This window comes from Panthera onca, chromosome D1 (assembly GCF_046562875.1).
Source record: "Panthera onca isolate mPanOnc1 chromosome D1, mPanOnc1 haplotype 2, whole genome shotgun sequence".
Classification (NCBI taxonomy): Eukaryota; Metazoa; Chordata; class Mammalia; order Carnivora; family Felidae; genus Panthera; species Panthera onca.
In genome coordinates this window covers 72,652,995-72,674,265 of record NC_138348.1, presented here as the reverse complement: position 1 = coordinate 72,674,265, position 21,271 = coordinate 72,652,995, and the positions used below count along the sequence as shown (strand labels likewise).

Sequence of the window (21,271 nt, the reverse complement as noted above, 5' to 3'; positions counted from 1 at the left end):
AGGAGGTAACTTGGATAAAGCATGTGTGTGTGTGTGTGTGTGTGTGTGTGTGTGTGTGTGTATCTTTTAATATGTAAATATATGCATACGTACATATAACATTTTCTTTATCCAGTCATCCAGTGAAGGGCATTTAGGTTGTTTCCATATCTTAGCTATTTTGAGTAATGCTACATCAAACATGGGAATGCATATATCTCTTGAAGATGGTGATTTCAGCTCCTTTGGATATATACCCAGGAGTGGAGTGGGATTACTAGATCATAGGTAGTTCAATTTTTAATATTTTTGAGGAACTTTCATACTGTTTTCCGTAATGGCTGTACCAATTTATATCCCCCCCTTCCAATGGTATGTAAAATTTCCCTTTTCTCTTCATCCGCACCATCACTTGTTTTCTTGTCTTTTTGATAGTAGCCCTCTTTATAGGTGTGAGGCAATGTCTCATTGTGGTTTTCATTTGCATTTCCCTGATGATTAGTAATGTTGAATACCTTTTCATATACTTATTAGCCATCCGTATATCTTCTTTGAAAAAATCTCTATTCAGGTCCTTTGCCCAGTTTTTTCAATTGGATTGTTTGTTTTTTGTTTTGTTTTATTTTGTTGCTGTTGAGTTGTATGAGTTCTCTATATATTTTGGATATTAACTCTTATCAGATATATGGTTTGTGAATATTTTTCCCCATTCTGTAATTTGCCTTTTCAATTTATTGTTTCCTTTGCTGTACAGAGTTCTTTAGTTTAATGTGGTCCCACTTGTTTTTTTTCATTTTTGTAGCCTGTGCTTTTAGTGTGTTATCAAAGAAATAATACCTAGGACCAATGTCTAGGATATTTTTTCCTTCTAGAAGTTTTATAGTTTCAGGCCTTATGTTTAAGTCTTTGATCCATTTTGAGGGTTTTTTTTTTTCTGAGTGGTATAAGACAGTGTTCAAGTTTCATTCTTTCACGTGTGTACATTCAGTTTTCCCAGCATGCTTTGGGAGATATTACGGTACCTTATTTCAAGATATAGTACAAAATTGTAGCAATCAGGAAAGTATGGCAGTGACATAAAAACAAGTACATAGACCCATGGAACAGACAGAAAGCCCAGAGATAAACCCAAGAAGATACAATCAACTAATTTTTGACAAGGGCTAAAGAACACACACTGGGGAAAGGACTGCTTCTTTAATAAATGGTAGTGGGGAATCTGGTAACACCTTCTTCATGAAACCTTTCTATATCATCACAATTCACATGTATTTATGCAATCAGTCATGAGTGCCATGAAAGAACATTGTTTACTCAGCACTAATTATTTGTCAGGGAGTAAGATACACATATAAATAAAAGCTACAGACCTTGTCCCATAGTCTAGTGACCAAAACAGACATGCAGGGCAGTCTACACATAACACAGTAGAGAAAATAAAGTGCTCTTGATGGAGGGAAGTATAGAATGCTTTAGGAACACAGAGAGATATTCAGCCCAGTCTAGTGAGAAAGGAGAAATGTACTAGTCAGGATTCTAGGAGGAATATCTGAATTCAGTTGTAAAAGACGAGTGAGAGTCAGTCAGGCAAAGAAGAGTGCAGTTTTCTAGGCAAAGGACACCAATAAAACGTATTCACTGTACTACTGATTTGCATGGTTTTTTAATTTGTGTTTCTTAAGATTCCTTGGCCACTTGTAGAGAATGGGTGAGCAAGTCAAAGCTGGAAGCAGAGAACCACATGGAGGCTTTTTGCAGTAATCTGTGTGAGAAGATTATGGCTTGGACCATGGTTGCAGAAGAAATAAAAAGACTAGGAGGGATTTGTGATATATTTTGGAAGAAGAAATAGCATAAATAGGTGATGGTTGTTTGCTGGGAAGTGAAGGAAAAATAGGAACAAAAAATCATTCCCATCAACCAGATTAACAGTGTTTTTTGTTTTTGTTTTTGTTTTAACTGAGAAAGGGCAGTTTACTGAACAACGTGTTTGGCAGGAGAGAGATAATTAATAATGTGGTATTTTCATATATTTCGTATCTCTAATAAGTAAAACAGAACCCTTAAGAGTCCTAAATATGGCATGTTGTTAAAACAGTAACTCTTTTAGGGTTTAGGGAATAGTACTAAAGAAATTAACTTCATTTAGGTTATGTAACTTAGTATCAGTTATATAGTTAAGTATAGAGGGAATTCATGGTCATAAATAAATCAGGAGTACAGGGACAATTTCAACCAGGGTACATGGTTTTGCCTGAAACAGCCTTTGTTCTGCTGGAATGGTGGAGGCAGAAGTTGAGAGAGGGCAATGAGGGTATCCATGCCTCTGCTTCCTGGAAGTGCCATAAGCCTGCTTGAAACTCCTTGAATGGCTTTCTTTGCTCTTAGTAGAAGCTGCAAACTTCTCTCAGACCTCACACAACACCCCAGCCATATTGATCCTTTTTCTGTTTCTTGAATAAGCCCCTCTTCATGACTCTGCAATTGCTATTTCCCCTGCTGTGAGCGCTCCTCATCCAGCTCTTTGCTGGTTTGGCTCAGTCCCATCTTGTAGGTTTCAACACAAATGCTCACTCTTCAGATCAGGTTTCCTTTAGCATTCTAGCCAACCTCGACAAGTTGTTTCTGTGTATCGTGGTGCTATCACAGTCTACGTGTTCATTTTTCATTGTTCCCAGAATGTAAGCTCCATGAAGGCAAGCTTTGGCTATCTTCTTCACTGTAGTTCGAGACCAGGCAGAAAAGGTGATGAATAAGCTTTTATTATGTGTCTGAAAGATAAAGATTAAATATTACAAAGCAAATCAGAGGTACACTTAATATATCCTTTGATGATTTCGTCTGCTTAGAAAGCTCTTTCCATTCTTCTTTGCACGATTAACCCACATTGTTCCTCACAAATGAATTCAGATATTACTTCTAAAAATCTCTAGTTACTTTTTCTCCCCTCTTGTTAGACCAGGTTACATGCCCCTTTGTGTTCCTGGAGCATTCCATGTTCTATCAAAACCCCTTGATTTATTTTATTGTGTTATACACTCTGGATTTGTCAGGATTAAATAATTTCCATAGGTATATAAACACGCTGTGATATATATCATCTTAAAATCATTTTAATTCCCTCCTTTACTACCACATTCATTTCCAGTGGTTACCCTATTGTATGCTTTCCTTTATAATAGAGTTTATTTTTTTTAACGTTTTTACTTATTTTTGAGAGAGAGAGAGAGAGCACAATCAGGGGAGGGGCAGAGAGAGAGGGAGACCGTTTCAGAAGCAGGCTCCAGGCTCTGAGCAGTCAGCACAGAGCCCAACATGGGTCTCAAACTCTCGAACTCATGATTGCAAGATCATCACCTGAGCCAAAGTCAGACGCTTAACTGACTAAGCCACCCCGGTGCCCCTATTTTTTTAAATTTTTTAATGTTTATTTATTTTTGAGAGAGAGAGAAAGTGTGAGCAGGGAAGGGGCAAAGAGAAAGGGAGACAGAGGATCTGAAGCAGGCTCTGCACAGACAGGAGAGAGCCTGATGTGAGGCTGGAATTCACAAGCCGTGAGACCATGACCTGAACTGAAGTCAGATGCTCAACCAACTGTGTAACCTAAGAGGTTTTTATAAAGTTTATTTATTTATTTTGTGATGGGGTGGGGGGTGTGAGCAGGGGAGGGGCAGAGAGAGATGGAGAGAGAATCCCAAGCAGGCTCCACACTGTCGGTACAGAGCCCAATGTGGGACTCCATCTCAGGAACCATGAGATTATGACCTGAGCCAAAATCAGTAGTCAGTTGTTTAACCAACTGAGCCACCCAGGCACCCCTACAATAGAGGTTTTTTTTTTTTATTTTTTTTAACGTTTATTTATTTTTGAGACAGAGAGAGACAGAGCATGAATGGGGGAGGGTCAGAGAGAGAGGGAGACACAGAATCTGAACCAGGCTCCAGGCTCTGAACTGTCAGCACAGAGCCCGACGTGGGGCTCGAACTCACGGACTGGAAGATCATGACCTGAGCCGAAGTTGGCCGCTTAACCGACTGAGCCACCCAGGCGCCCCTAGAGTTTTTTTTAAAGGGTTGCCTGTACTTCCGGTCTGCTTTCTCTCTTCCTATTTACTCTTACCTCTATATCAATCCAGGTTTTTCTAAAAAAAAAAAAAAAATTAAACAAACATAACTCCCCAGACACTGCTCTTGTCAAGGTCACTAATGACCCCCACATTTCTAATCCTGGAATCAATTTTCAGACTTCACCTCTATCAATATATCGGTAGTATTTTCAACCAGGGATTACCTCATTCCTAAAACACTTGGTTCATGGCCTTCAAACCACACTACTCATTGATTCTCCTACTTCATAAATGCCAGTTTCTTCTTGTGCTTCTAAAGTCTAAATGCTGAAGACCCTTATTCACTCCTTAATGAGTGAATTATTCCCAAATTCATACCTTTAATCCTAGTCTCTAATGCCATTAATTTTCTAATTAATGTTACTAGTCCTTAATTTTCACTTAACTTGCCCCAAAGTAAAGTTTTTTTTTTTTTTTGCTCCTACAAACCTGCTTCATCTCCCATCTTCTTTATCTGAATAAATAGAATCCCCATTCTTCTAGTTGTTCAGTCCAAAGTCATTGGAGTTATATTAAATTGCTCTCTTTTTCTCACCACAGCATTCAATCCATCAACCAACCCCTTAGATTATATCTATAATGAGACTACTTTTATCCACTCCATCAGTGCCATCTGAGATGATGCAAACTTCATCAATAGCCTGGAGCACTGCACTGCAATAACCCCCTAAATTACACTGTCAGCTTCTTTGCCTGTTTGGAGTCCACTTTCGACTCAGCAAGCACAATGAAATAATCCTCATAAAGAGAATCCTCCACTCAAAAGCCTGTAAAACATTTGATATCTCTCATAAAACATCCCCTGATTAAAAAATATATATATATGTTCTAGAGCCAGACGTGTAGGTCTAAATCATGGCTGTACCATTGTCTTCCCCTACAATTTTGGTTATTTAATTCTTCGTTGTCTCAAATTCCCATGTATAAAATGTTAATGCATCAAATTTGTAACATTACTGAGAGGGTTAATTGACTTAAAACCAGCAAACCTCTTAGGATGGTGTCTGGCACGAAGTGCTATATAATGTTAATTGTTTCTCATTGTTGTCTGCTGACCCTACCTGGTGTAGTCCCCAGTCACCATCTGATCTTCTCTCATTCTCTCTCTTGTTCATTTGCTCCAGTCTTGATGATCACTTGCCATTTAACTGGCATGCCAGGAAAATCCACTTGCAAATCTCTCTACCTATAAGATCTTTTACTCATACATTTACATGGCCAACTATTGTAAATTCCTTGGCTTTCAGCTCAAATATTTTATGAAAGGCTCCTTTGTTAATCCTCTTACACAAAACAGCGTACCTGGTCACATTCCATCTTCATGTGCCATTTTTTATATTGTATATTTTCAAAAGCATGTTTTCCACTGTTTGTCTGGACATTATCTATCTGTGTTAGAGTTAACCTCCATGAAGACAGAAACTTTGTTCAGTGCTCTATGCCACAAGCCTTGAGATATGTGTGGCACATAGGAAGGGAACAACAAATATTTGTTAAACTTGTCCTTCAATAATCATAAGCATTTATAATTCACAGTGAGGTGTCCAGGTGACAATTAACATGTAAAAAAGTCACCTTATTAGCAGGTTATAATAACAAAGCCTAAACACAATTAATCAACATTTATTGATTCTTTTTTAGATTTCACAAAATAACTAATTTGGCCATAAATTGATGAATTAGGTACTTTTCTTTCAAGAACTTAATTTCCTGGATCCTTATTGTGATTAACATTTATTCAGGTCTGAGTCCTACAATAAGTATAATTATAGCAATTTTGAGAAAATCACAACTGTAATGGCCATATGTCCATAAGTAAGTTATTATTTAAAATATAAATTACATTTAGCAGACTCCACATAAGAAGGTAGAAGTGTGGTTCTAAAGTACACCTTCCCTGCCACCTAGAAAAAGTCATTAACTAGAATATCGCTGTTACCAGGCCACATCATTCTCCTTTTTAGTTGTGTTTTTTTTTTGTTTTTTGTTTTTGTAGAGAAGACCTAGAATATGTTGAGTATTGTAGCTCTTTAGAAAGAACACTTACCACTAAGAATCTTAGGAGACTTTTTTAAATCACAAACCTACTATCCCATTGCAATCGGGAAGTGTCCCAATACAAACTTCATGCAGAAACAAAAAGAACATTTTTGACAAGGCAGTTTTAGTTCCGTAATGCCCCAGCACCTCTTCCATACTTGTCTTGCAAGTATGTCTTGCCCTCTTCCTCCCATCATGTGGACAGAATGGGAGAAGTGGACAGAATTTTTGTTTAAGTTTTTAAGTTTTATTTATTTATTTTGAGACAGGTGTGTACATGAGCAGGTGAGGAGCAGAGAGAAAGGGAGAGAATTCCAAGCAGGCTCCACACTGTCAGCGCTGAGCCTGACATGGGGCTCGAACTCACAAGCTAGGAGATTGGGACTTGAGCTGAGATCAAAAGTTGGATGCTTAATCGAATGAGCCACCCAGGTGCCCCAGAAGTGGACAGAACTCCAAAGAAATCTTGTTAAGAAACTTGTTATCTCAGGATAAACTGAACAATCAATACAATTAACATTGTGCTTGAAGCTTCCAAGTTATGCAAATTTTTCTTTTCAGCACTCCTCATTCAGCACTCCTCATTCCTATCAGATCCTGTGTGACATGTTACTACAGGACTCTAAAGGCAACAGGAAAAACAAAGTGAAAGCTAAGGAAGCATTATTAGTGGAGGCTCAGTTCAGAAAATATGCATCGTTTAAGCAGCATGGACTTTAACACAAAAGAATAGTGCTTATACATGCTTTGGAAGGACTAGCAGAGAAACTTCAAAGCTAAAGACTCTGGCAAGTACACAGAACACTATAGAACTTGTGGTCCAGTGAAGGTACTACTTCTGACACAATCAGTACCATGGACGATCAGGACGCCACCACTGCACATATTAAGGTTAAGAATAAACCATAGTAGGTGAGATCGGGCTCATTAGTAGACAGAATCCAAACTAATGTGCTGTTAAATATGTGACAACCAGCTGGGGTTGTTCCCGGTCTCCTCCTGGTTTAAAGTATTTGCCAGTAACTGTGGTAGATCGTCCCACCATGGCCTATTATAAGCACTGAGGTGCAATTACTAAATGTGAAGTCGTGAAGAGATGAGCAATAGTAACACACCATTATTTAGTCTTTCCACAATAGACACAAGAATGGTTAATAAGTTCAAGAGCATAGAATAGAGTAAGATGCAATAATTAGGAAGTGATGAGTTTTAAGTATGTATTACCCTGATTTTTAATATAATGTATTTAATTGTAAATTTATATATATATATATATATATATATATATATATATATATATATATTATTTTGTTAAGTTTATTTATCTATTTTTGAGAGAGAGAAAGAGAGAGAGAGAATCCCAAGCTGGCTCCATGCTGTCAGCACAGAGACTGATGCGGGGCTTGAACCCACAATCCATGAGATCATGACCTGAGCTGAAACCAAAAGTCAGACACTTAACTGACTGAACCACCCAGGTGCCCCGTAAATGCATATAATTTAAATTTTAATAATTATAGTGTTTAAAAACCAGCTTGTACAGAACAGGGACTAGTTTGGGTATGTGTTTGGGGCAAAAATGGGTAAGAGAAAAAAAAATACCTTCCCTGATAGAGATTACAGTGTAGTAGAGGCACTAAAACACAATTGTGGAAAGGAAGGAAGGAAGGAAACAAGGAAGGAAGGAAGGAAAACAGATATCTGTAAGAACAAAGCATAATTTGAAATTGTAAAACAAGCACAGCTGAATCAAGGAGAAATCAGACCACGGATCATCCACGTTTCAGTTTGCAAATGAAGAAAGCCCTCAAGGAAGATATGGTTTTCGATGTGGACCTTAAAGGATTAGTAAGAATTTGAGAGTTGGAAGAGTATGAGCCATGATTCATGATTTAAAACCACATAAACTGACCATGTAGCTTTAAGCAAAAAAGTAAATATATTACAAAGTTATTGGGAACTGAGGTAATCAATAGTTGGCTGACCCAGCTCAGAAAACAGGGAAGAAAAAAGGCAGTTTAGAAAACTGGCAAGACCCTTGCTAGGCAGCAAGAAAAATCTAGCCAGAAACCATCTGCTGTATCATTAATCCATCACCATATAAAAAACCACAACAACAAAAATATGACTTATAAATGCTTTTTAATACTTATATCACTCACCAGAGTCAATATCCTAGGCAGGAATAATCTAGAAGCATCCATTCAGTTAGTCTATGTCATGGACTAGCAGCCTGAACTCAGAAATTCAGAAGTGAAGGCGAAAAAGCAGAAACCTGCTTTGTAATATCATAAGTAAGAGAGTGAATATTGCCTCTAGTGCTTTTGGATACCAAATTTTAGTGATTTGTATTATGGAATATTGTGCTATGTACATGCACTAAATTTTTTTTTTCAGTTTAAGCTGACTTTTCAGTATTTTTTAAAACGTAAACCTTGAATAATTTACATTTTGGATCCTAACCAGAGAGCTATACATGGCATTGATATCTTGAATAAAAAAATACTCATTTTAAAGGCATCCTTCATTGACTCCATAATGCTCAGCAGAAACAGAAAATTGCTATTGACAGTGTATAGTTTCTCTAGAAGAATGATGCTTAATCCAAGTTCAAAGATTTTCTGAACAAGTAGAATATAAAAGTAAAATACTGAAAATTATACCCATACCTCTGTGCTGTAGTCTCCAGGTTTCCATGATTAAACTGAAGGACAAAGGTGAACTGGAAATATTATCTCTGAAGTGAACTATAGCTCACTATCCATAAGAAAATGGTTTTTCAAAAATGATGCCCTTAAAGTTCTCCAACAACAGTTTATTTTCTTGTTAAATAAAGTCTAGAGTTAGCTAACAACTATCTCTTCACCATTTTCTTGACTAGAGTAGAATCAGAAAGCCTGTTGACCAACTGAAAATTAGTATGCAGAGACATTATACAGATGCAACAATGATCGAACACTGACACACTTTGCTGTTTGTACCTTTTTAAAATGCTCAAATCATGTAATTTCAAATAATATTCTTTACTCAGAGGTTAAACTCTTCAGTTGATTTATGTTTTCCATGTATACAGTTTTATTATAAAGATATTGGTCAGAATATATAACTTTTGTTAACTTAATTTTGATTGTTTTATAAAATGTTACTATTTTCATTTTTGTATTTATGAAATTTTTAGTTTATTGATTTAAAATTCTGAGCCCTTTTAAAATAATGATTCTTAGGGCACCTGGGTGGCTCAGTCGATTAACTGTCAGACTCTTAATTTTGTCTCAAGGTCATGAGATCAAGCCCCATGTCTGGCACCACACTGAGCATGGAGCCTGCTTACAATTCTCTCTCTCTCCCTCTACCGCTTATTCTCTCATTCATTCATTCTCTCTCTCTTTCTCTCTCTCTCTCTCCCTTTCTCTCTCAAAATAATAAAATAAATAAAATAATAAAATAAAATAAAATTTATTGCACATAAATACCCAAATACTACTAATTTCATTTCACTGTAGTATTGTCAACAACCATGTTATAATGGCACTTCCCACAATGGAAGAATTTCCCCAAATAAAAATGGCTGTGTGAAGTAGAATAGGAGAAAAATTACCTGAGAAATAACAAATGTAGGATCAGAGGTAGAGAAACATACTGGGGAATGGTGAATTATTTAGCAGGAAGTTCAGTTGTAGAAGGCTTACTGCCTTATATTCTTTGCACATCTATATTTTAGTCATGCAAAGCCATATTCTGGAAAAATCTGAAGTGCATTATAGACAATTTTTTTTTTTTTTTTACTGGAATTCAGATGACTTATTGATTTTAAAAAAAGCTTAGGAATGGGGCAGATGTCATTTCTGAATACTGTAGCTGACTAGATCATATGTTTTCATCTTTATAGAAAGTAAGTGTACAGACACAACATGGACCATCCAACCAACCATATGTACAGACTAATTGCATCAGAGTCCAGCTGAGTCAGCAGTTTATGATCTTTATCATGAAATGTTTAATTATGCTGAAACCGTTCCAGGAAAGTGAAAGTTATCAGAGGATCGTACAAGGTAAAAGAGTATGCTTCAAATACAAAACAAAACAAGTGAAGATGGCGGCGTAGGAGGACGCGGGGCTCACAGCGCGTCCTGCCGATCACTTAGATTCCACCTACACCTGCCTAAAGAACCCAGAAAACCACCAGAGGATTAGCAGAAGGGAGTCTCCGGAGTCAAGCGCAGACTAGAGGCCCACGGAAGAGGCACAGGGGAAGTGCACTGCAGGTCCTCACCACGCCAGGGACTCTCCAAAATGACCAAACGGAAGAATTCCCCTCAGAAGAATCTCCAGGAAATAACAACAGCTAATGAACTGATCAAAAAGGATTTAAATAATATAACAGAAAGTGAATTTAGAATAATAGTCATAAAATTAATCGCTGGGCTTGAAAACAGTATACAGGACAGCAGAGAATCTCTTGCCACAAAGATCGAGGGACTAAGGAACAGTCACGAGGAGTTGAAAACGCTTTAAACGAATTGCAAAACAAAATGGAATCCACGATGGCTCGGCTTGAAGAGGCAGAGGAGAGAATAGGTGAACTAGAAGATAAAGTTATGGAGAAAGAGGAAGCTGAAAGAAAGAGGGATAAAAAAATCCAGGAGTATGAGGGGAAAATTAGAGAACTAAGTGATACACTAAAAAGAAATAATATACGCATAATTGGTATCCCAGAGGAGGAAGAGAGAGGGAAGGGTGCTGAAGGGGTACTTGAACAAATTATAGCTGAGAACTTCCCTGAACTGGGGAAGGAAAAAGGCATTGAAATCCAAGAGGCACAGAGAACTCCCTTCAGACGTAACTTGAATCGATCTTCTGCACGACATATCATAGTGAAACTGGCAAAATACAAGGATAAAGAGAAAATTCTGAAAGCAGCAAGGGATAAACGTGCCCTCACATATAAAGGGAGACCTATAAGACTCGTGACTGATCTCTCCTTTGAAACTTGGCAGGCCAGAAAGGCTTGGCACAATATCTACAGTGTGCTAAACAGAAAAAATATGCAGCCGAGAATCCTTTATCCAGCAAGTCTGTCATTTAGAATAGAAGGAGAGATAAAGGTCTTCCCAAACAAACAAAAACTGAAGGAATTTGTCACCACGAAACCAGCCCTACAAGAGATCCTAAGGGGGATCCTGTGAGACAAAGTACCAGAGACATCACTACAAGCATAAAACATACAGACATCACAATGACTCTAAACCCATATCTTTCTATAATAACACTGAATGTAAATGGATTAAATGCGCCAACTAAAAGACATAGGGTATCAGAATGGATAAAAAAACAAGACCCATCTATTTGCTGTCTACAAGAGACTCATTTTAGATCTGAGGACACCTTTAGATTGAGAGTGAGGGGATGGAGAACTATCTATCATGCTCCTGGAAGCCAAAAGAAAGCTGGAGTAGCCATACTTATATCAGACAAACTAGACTTTAAATTAAAGGCTGTAACAAGAGATGAAGAAGGGCATTATATAATAATCACAGGGTCTATCCACCAGGAAGAGCTAACTATTATAAATGTCTATGCGCCAAATACCCGAGCCCCCAGATATATAAAACAATTACTCATAAACATAAGCAACCTTATTGATAAGAATGTGGTCATTGCAGGGGACTTTAACACCCCACTTACAGAAATGGATAGATCATCTAGACACACAGTCAATAAAGAAACAAGGGCCCTGAATGAGACATTGGATCAGATGGACTTGACAGATATATTTAGAACTCTGCATCCCAAAGCAACAGAATATACTTTCTTCTCGAGTGCACATGGAACATTCTCCAAGATAGATCATATACTGGGTCACAAAACAGCCCTTCATAAGTTTACAAGAATTGAAATTATACCATGCATACTTTCAGACCACAATGCTATGAAGCTTGAAATCAACCACAGGAAAAAGTCTGGAAAACCTCCAAAAGCATGGAGGTTAAAGAACACCCTACTAACGAATGAGTGGGTCAACCAGGCAATTAGAGAAGAAATTAAAACATATATGGAAACAAACGAAAATGAAAATACAACAATCCAAACGCTTTGGGATGCAGCGAAGGCAGTCCTGAGAGGAAAATACATTGCAATCCAGGCCTATCTCAAGAAACAAGAAAAATCCCAAATACAAAATCTAACAGCACACCTAAAGGAAATAGAAGCAGAACAGCAAAGGCAGCCTAAACCCAGCAGAAGAAGAGAAATCATAAAGATCAGAGCAGAAATAAACAATATAGAATCTAAAAAAACTGTAGAGCAGATCAACGAAACCAAGAGTTGGTTTTTTGAAAAAATAAACAAAATTGACAAACCTCTAGCCAGGCTTCTCAAAAAGAAAAGGGAGATGACCCAAATAGATAAAATCATGAATGAAAATGGAATGATTACAACCAATCCCTCAGAGATACAAACAATTATCAGGGAATACTATGAAAAATTATATGCCAGCAAATTGGACAACCTGGAAGAAATGGACAAATTTCTAAACACCCACACTCTTCCAAAACTCAATCAGGAGGATATAGAAAGCTTGAACAGACCCATAACCAGCGAAGAAATTGAATCGGTTATCAAAAATCTCCCAACAAATAAGAGTCCAGGACCAGATGGCTTCCCAGGGGAGTTCTACCAGACATTTAAAGCAGAGATAATACCTATCCTTCTCAAGCTATTCCAAGAAATAGAAAGGGAAGGAAAACTTCCAGACTCATTCTATGAAGCCAGTATTACTTTGATTCCTAAACCAGACAGAGACCCAGTAAAAAAAGAGAACTACAGGCCAATATCCCTGATGAATATGGATGCAAAAATTCTTAATAAGATACTAGCTAATCGAATTCAACAGCATATAAAAAGAATTATTCACCATGATCAAGTGGGATTCATTCCTGGGATGCAGGGCTGGTTCAACATTCGCAAATCGATCAACGTGATACATCACATTAACAAAAAAAAAGAGAAGAACCATATGATCCTGTCAATCGATGCAGAAAAGGCCTTTGACAAAATCCAGCACCCTTTCTTAATAAAAACCCTTGAGAAAGTCGGGATAGAAGGAACATACTTAAAGATCATAAAGGCCATTTATGAAAAGCCCACAGCTAACATCATCCTCAACGGGGAAAAACTGAGAGCTTTTTCCCTGAGATCAGGAACACGACAGGGATGCCCACTGTCACCGCTGCTGTTTAATATAGTGCTGGAAGTTCTAGCATCAGCAATCAGACAACAAAAGGAAATCAAAGGCATCAAAATTGGCAAAGATGAAGTCAAGCTTTCGCTTTTTGCAGATGACATGATATTATACATGGAAAATCCGATAGACTCCACCAAAAGTCTGCTAGAACTGATACATGAATTCAGCAAAGTTGCAGGATACAAAATCAACGTGCAGAAATCAGTTGCATTCTTATACACTAACAATGAAGCAACAGAAAGACAAATGAAGAAACTGATCCCATTCACAATTGCACCAAGAAGCATAAAATACCTAGGAATAAATCTAACCAATGATGTAAAAGATCTGTATGCTGAAAACTATAGAAAGCTTATGCAGGTAATTGAAGAAGATATAAAGAAATGGAAAGACATTCCCTGCGCATGGATTGGAAGAATAAATATTGTCAAAATGTCAATACTACCCAAAGCTATCTACACATTCAATGCCATCCCAATCAAAATTGCACCAGCATTCTTCTCGAAACTAGAACAAGCAATCCTAAAATTCATATGGAACCACAAAAGGCCCCGAATAGCCAAAGTAATTTTGAAGAAGAAGACCAAAGCAGGAGGCATCACAATCCCAGACTTTAGCCTCTACTACAAAGCTGTCATCATCAAGACAGCATGGTATTGGCATAAAAACAGACACATAGACCAATGGAATAGAATAGAAACCCCAGAACTAGACCCACAAACGTATGGCCAACTCATCTTTGACAAAGCAGGAAAGAACATCCAATGGAAAAAAGACAGTCTCTTTAACAAATGGTGCTGGGAGAACTGGACAGCAACATGCAGAAGGTTGAAACTAGACCACTTTCTCACACCATTCACAAAAAGAAACTCAAAATGGATAAAGGACCTGAATGTGAGACAGGAAACCATCAAAACCTTAGAGGAGAAAGCAGGAAAAGACCTCTCTGACCTCAGCCGTAGCAATCTCTTACTCGGCACATCCCCAAAGGCAAGGGAATTAAAAGCAAAGGTGAATTACTGGGACCTTATGAAGATAAAAAGCTTCTTCACAGCAAAGGAAACAACCAACAAAACTAAAAGGCAACCAACGGAATGGGAAAAGATATTTGCAAATGACACATCGGACAAAGGGCTAGTATCCAAAATCTATAAAGAGCTCATCAAACTCCACACCAGAAAAACAAATAACCCAGTGAAGAAATGGGCAGAAAACATGAATAGACACTTCTCTAAAGAAGACATCCGGATGGCCAACAGGCACATGAAAAGATGTTCAACGTCGCTCCTTATCAGGGAAATACAAATCAAAACCACACTCAGATACCACCTCACGCCAGTCAGAGTGGCCAAAATGAAGAAATCAGGAGACTATAGATGCTGGAGAGGATGTGGAGAAACAGGAACCCTCTTGCACTGTTGGTGGGAATGCAAATTGGTGCAGCCGCTCTGGAAAGCAGTGTGGAGGTTCCTCAGAAAATTAAAAATAGACCTACCCTATGACCCAGCAATAGCACTGCTAGGAATTTATCCAAGGGATACAGGAGTACTGATGCATAGGGGCACCTGTACCCCAATGTTTATAGCGGCACTCTCAACAATAGCCAAATTATGGAAAGAGCCTAAATGTCCATCAACTGATGAATGGATAAAGAAATTGTGGTTTATATACACAATGGAATACTACGTGGCAATGAGAAAAAATGAAATATGGCCTTTTGTAGCAACATGGATGGAACTGGAGAGTGTGATGCTAAGTGAAATAAGCCATACAGAGAAAGACAGATACCATATGGTTTCACTCTTATGTGGATCCTGAGAAACATAACAGAAACCCATGGGGGAGGGGAAGGAAAAAAAAAAAAAGAAAAAGAGGTTAGAGTGGGAGAGAGCCAAAGCATTAGAGACTGTTAAAAACTGAGAACAAACTGAGGGTTGATGGGGGGTGGGAGGGAGGGCAGGGTGGGTGATGGGTATTGAGGAGGGCACCTTTTGGGATGAGCACTGGGTGTTGTATGGAAACCAATTTGACAGTAAATTTCATATATTAAAAAATAAAAAAAAAAATAAAAAAAAAAAATAAAAAAAAAAAACAAAACAAAACAAGTGATTAAATGTATTAATTCTTCAGGCAAGTGGTAGGAAATGATTTTAATGACCACTCAGGAATGAATAAGAAAATATTTTTTAACATGATCTCATACCAAACCATTGGTTTTCCATAAGAAGGCTAACTAGTAATCCAAAATAATAAAATCTTAATAACAATAATAACACTCAAAACTTTGCTATTCGCTGAATAGTAGTTCTATTATTGTCTCAATTTAGCATTACAATATGCAGTCTGCTAGCAACACATAAAAGCCATTGTCAGTAGATGAAATATACAATCACTTTGTGGAGGAAAACTGTCAGGTAAAGATTCTACTCAGTTTTACAGATCTTAATGTGCATATAGTAATTCCTTCATGGAGGCTGTTTAACAGTCAATTGCAACAGCATAAAGTCATTTTTCTCAAGCAATCAAGCAGATTCAGCTAAATGAGACAGAGGATGTTTTTCAATTCTGAATTTGAGCTGGAGAAGAATTAGTAATCTTCACATAAAATTACCAACTTTTAAGACCATTTATAGCTAAAACCTTGGTTTTAAATCCAAATGAAGAGCCATGGATCCTTGATACCATACTTTCTATACCTTGATGCAATACTTGAAGTTTCCTGAATGAGAGAAGAGAAAATGGTCCAGTGATATTTGAAACTACTTAGAGGATTCCTATTCAGTAGGGAAGTGGCAACAGCTGAAGACTGACAGTGCTAGAGCAGCATCATCTGATTTGAGACAGAATTATTCCATTTGAAGAGCAAAACTAGGAATAAGTGATACTTGACTGACACATTAGAACCTTATATCTTTTTAAAAAAACCACTTCAGTAACTTTGCAACATCTAACCATACTTGCTGCCAACATTCTCCATCAGCAAAATAGCACCTCATTTACATAATAAGAATGCCATCAAGAAATGTATGAAACATTACCTTAAAAGACAGGTGACTTGGAATCAGGTTCCCCTTTTAGTACCTACAGTTATGTGACCAAATCTCACCAAATATTTGCAAGCCTTAGGGGCTACATATACAGACTAGAAGCAATAATACTCCTGTCCCTGAATATAGATTGGACTGGAAATAATAATAACTTCTGGTACCTGAATATAAATGGAACTGGATGGTCTCTTGGGGTTCTTTCACTGATGAGATTCTTGATTCTGTGATTCAGTATGTTCATGCTCCCATAGAAATGAAAGAAAATTAAATTATTTTTCACCCTCTTACCTGCGACACCAATGAATTAAATACTATCATTTTAATTATAATAAAACGACCATTTTGAGCATTCACAATATGCCAAGCGCTGTGTTAAGCAGCATCAATTAATTTGATCCTCGGTACATTGCTGAGAGATTGCTGTTAATTTCCCCATTTCACAGATGACGAACTAAACATTAAAAGGATTCAGAAATGTGTCGGAGGATACATATGTTCTGAGTAATAAACTGATTTAAACCTGGGTGTCTCAGGTGCCAAAGTGCTACCTTTCCTCTTTGTGGTGGTTTCTCGTGCTTATTACCACAGAAAGACTTGAGCTGCTGCAACAGGCAATATACATTTTTGCTTCATTGAGTTAGGAGGATTCCACTTTTGCCCTCATCTTACAAACGATTTTCTGCTTAGAAAAATTGCAACAGCTTGGTGTGGTACTTTTACCTTTTCCAAAACAATGTCACATGTATATTATTATCCTGGAAACTATTTTTTTTGCCAGATATCACGACTGTCCCATTTGTCGTAAAAAAATTACAAGTACAATAAAGAAAAGATAAATGACTTTTCCAGAGTCAGGGAGTATTGATGGTGTGGTAGAATGAGATTTGCACAGTGCCAGTTACCTTCCAGGTCTCTTCCCAGTGCTTGCTTCATAAATTTTTACTCCCTGGTCTTCTGCAGATTTTGACCTTTGTCGAGTTCCGCACTCAGCAGTAACAGCAACAGCAAGCCCTGAAGTGGTAATGTGTGGCACATAGGCTCCGCAAAAACCATTTTCCAGTGAGTCATACTAGCCAGTGAAGATCCATCCAGATTTGTGACAGACATCCAGAAGAAAAGTAGGTGGAGTTGAATATCATGTAGAAGCTGGGAGTGAAAAAGCATCTGGGAAACATTTTTATATGTATTTGGTAACTATTTCTAAGCAAGAATCGAAGACATTTTGTCAAGTTGAAGATTAATAGTATCTAAAATGAAAACAAAAATAAAAAGATGGGCAAGCAACCTGTTCAAAGAGATGTTGCAGACAAGAAGACAGTGCCTGGGTAATGGCAACAGCTGAGTCTCCACGAGGCTGCTGCTGATGTTACATGTCGTGAGGGTACCGATGTCTAGTGGCCACCTATGCAGAGGCAGCATAGCCTGGAGAGAGGAAATCCATTGCACTCACTACCTACGTAACTTGCTCAGCATTCGATCTTCTTCTTACCCCTTCAAATAATTCATCTAACCTGTAATTTTCTCTGGTTTCAAAAATTGGGTTAAAATATGGTGCGATGGCCAAGATGATCACTACTGTCATGTTTAAGAACATTAAGGCCTCATAAAATCTAATGAATTATGATCATTAAGAAATCTAAGAGTTAATGATAATGCCAACTAACATCTATGGAGACCTACTATTTGCCAGGGATCATACTTAATGTCTTAGGCGACTAGTGCATGAAAACAGTATTTTGTAGGGAAGGAAAATGAGTTATACAGACCTTAAGTCTTTGCCTACAGTCACACAGATGATAATGAGAAGAACCAGCATATGAACTATAAGCTGGGCTCTAGACTCTGAACTCCACTACTGCACTAAAAGCAGCTTCTTCTCACAGAGCATTTCCTATGTGTCAAGAACTAGACCAACCACATTATTGTATCTCATCCTTGTATTTATTATTATTCCCATTTTCCCAATGAGGAAACAGAGACTTAGAGAAATGATCTGAATTATTCATTTAACACAGTTGGTTCATAGTGAAACCCAGATAAAATCTATTTTTGTTTTGCTTTTGTTTGCTTGTCCATTGCCATATCCATCTAAGCACGTATGCACTTTGCCATGTTGCCTCTTGTTGGAGAGCAGCACTACAAAGTAACAGAGAAGAAAAGATCTATTCTTGCCCCTTCTTTGTTCACCTAGAAACTGAGGCTCAAAATGAATAGGGACTAACTCAAGATCATACAACTATTCACTGCAAAGCAGTGACAAAATCTTTCAATTTATCCAGACATCAACCAAGTAGATGATCCTTCCTTTCTTATTCTTTCTGACCTTTTCTCATTAGGTTGTATCTATTATGAGGCATTCAACTTAGAATTCTATGGTATTACTTATGGTTATTGTCATTATTTTGTGTTTAAAGAGAAAATTTCTCTCTGAGGAGCAAGTTTCACCTATATTATTTTTTAATCACCTGAAAAAAAAAAAATCCATGAAGGGAAGGCAGTGTTCATTTTCTTCTCATATCTGGGTTCTGAGTCTACATCGAATTTTAAAAGATAGACTCTGTCAACTTAATTACTCATCTAATCAAACCAATAGCTTGTTGAAAAATGTTTGGACAGATTTATGTATAATGAGGTTCATCCCAAAGATTGAATGCCCCAGCAAGGTTTGTTTCATATGAGATTTTCTAATATTTGTAGGGCATATTTGGGCATATTCATAGCATCTTCAGTTGAAAGCACTGGAAAGTAAAAATCTATCCCTCAAGTATACTCTTACTTTCATAGAGTAGTTTTGTTTGCAAACCACAGGACAATTTTGTGGCAGAGTCAAATTATTTGTTTTTAATATTCGTCTTTTGTCAGTAAGGACTCAAACCTGCACAAGGTTGGATAGCAGGTAGGAGTTTTTGACCCAAAGGATGTTGTGGAGATGGTTAATAGCAAATAGCAATAATAACAAAGTGTTTCTAGAATAAGGAAGAAAGATAGCCAAAAAATATACTGCCTAATTTATACAATAAAAAGAGATCAAAGATGGATAATATGGAGACTAAGGATAGCTACCTCAATAACCATGTCTTGCAGTTTCCTGATGTGAGTCAGTTCATAGACTTGGAACACACTGACTAAACAAGAGGCTAGCTATCCAGAAGGAATCACCACCATGCAATTATATCCAGTAATGTTTCCCCCATATCTCCCCAAAAAGGATATTTAGCCATTTAGTCAGATAGTCATACTATGTGAAAAGATGAACCCTCCAACAGTCCCATGACTATTAGACATAGGGAATCAGAAACCATAAGCACCATCACAGCTTGTGGTAGAGATCAAATCAAGATGTGGATAGATAATGAAAAATTTACATGATTGTATCTAGTGCTTTGTCCCCCCTTTATTTAAATTAGAAAGTACATAGAAAGTTTAGCTCTCCTGTGTCAAGTTTATCATAATTTTCAGTTCTAGAAACCATATAAACCATAAAGAGTTGTCTAGGGGGCAAATATAATTACTTAGGTTAGAATTTTTTAATAAATGTTTTCTGCAATACTACCATGAACTATTCTTTTTAATATAGAAATACAATTTTATTTTTGAATTTTGATATTATATATAGTGATCTTATTAAATTCACTTATTCTAAAACTGCTTATTAGTTATTTTGGATTTTCTAGGTAAATGATCACATCATCTGTAAATAGACTTTTATTTTTTTTTTTTTAATTATTTTTAATGTTTATTCTTTGAGAGATAGAGACACAGAGTGTGAGCAGTGTGGGAGACTGGAGAGAGGGAGACACAGAATCCGAACCAGGTTCCAGGCTTTGAGTTGTCAGCACAGAGCCCTACACAGGGCTTGAACTCACAAACCACAAGATCATGACCTAAGCCAAAATCAGACACTTAATCAACTGAGCCACCCAGGCACCCCAAGACTTTTATTTCTGATCTCAGAGTAAAAGCCTTTGGTATTTTACTATTAAATAAGATATATGCTGTAGGCTTTTTGTTGTTGTTTAATTGTTTTTAATGTTTATTTATATTTGGAAGAGAGAGAGAGAGACACATAGTCTGAGTGGGAGAGGGACAGAGAGAGAGGGAGACACAGAATCCAAAGCAGGCTCCAGGCTCTGAGCTATCAGCACAGAACCCGATGCGAGACCCGAACCCACAAACCATAAGATCATGACCTGAGCTGAAGTCAAACACTTAACTGACTGAGCCACCCAGGTGTCCCGATGCTGTAGGCTTTTTATAGACTTTTTTTTTTTTTTTTTTTTTTTTTTGCCATGAACTATTAATAATAAGTATTGGGAAATTGGAAGTGGTGGACCTCAGGTCAAATGTTTGAATAAACTTTTAATTCAACAACATTAAATACATTTATTTTTGTAACTATCTCAAATAATAAATATGCAGTTGTGCATTAAATTTTTCCATGAGACCATAGAGCATGTTATATCTGCTAGAATGCCATAGATATATATTTGGAGAAATCTCAGCCCAAGAAATGACGTAATTAGTAAAACAGCTACATCACAGGAAACCAAAAATGAGAGAATTTAAGTTATTTGGACATGCTGGTGAGGGTCTTTGATTGTCAGAATGAGATATTAGAATTATTCTCCAGAATGATAAAATTTTACCACAGGATTTGGGAAAGCAGAAGGAATGATAAGACCAATATGAGGGAGGGAGAGGGTAGCTTTGTCATGTCATGACAAATTGGTTGAGTGGCTGAGGTGTAAGGAATTAGCATAGAAAAGGTAGAACTCAAAGAAAATTTTATGAGTTAAAGGCAGTATTTCACTTTAAGTAAAAGTAAAGAGAGACATT

General features: G+C 37.2%; 1 long non-coding RNA gene across 1 annotated transcript; it reads right to left on the bottom strand.

Moving 5' to 3' along the window:
• Positions 1-1,174: 1,174 nt before the first annotated feature.
• LOC132661164 (uncharacterized) lies at positions 1,175-17,597 on the bottom strand. The gene is made up of 3 exons (XR_009602094.1): positions 17,338-17,597; positions 16,597-16,677; positions 1,175-2,750 (listed from the first exon to the last, which is right to left on the bottom strand). It is a non-coding gene; the product is annotated as an uncharacterized LOC132661164 (long non-coding RNA).
• Between the last annotated feature and the right edge of the window lie 3,674 nt (positions 17,598-21,271).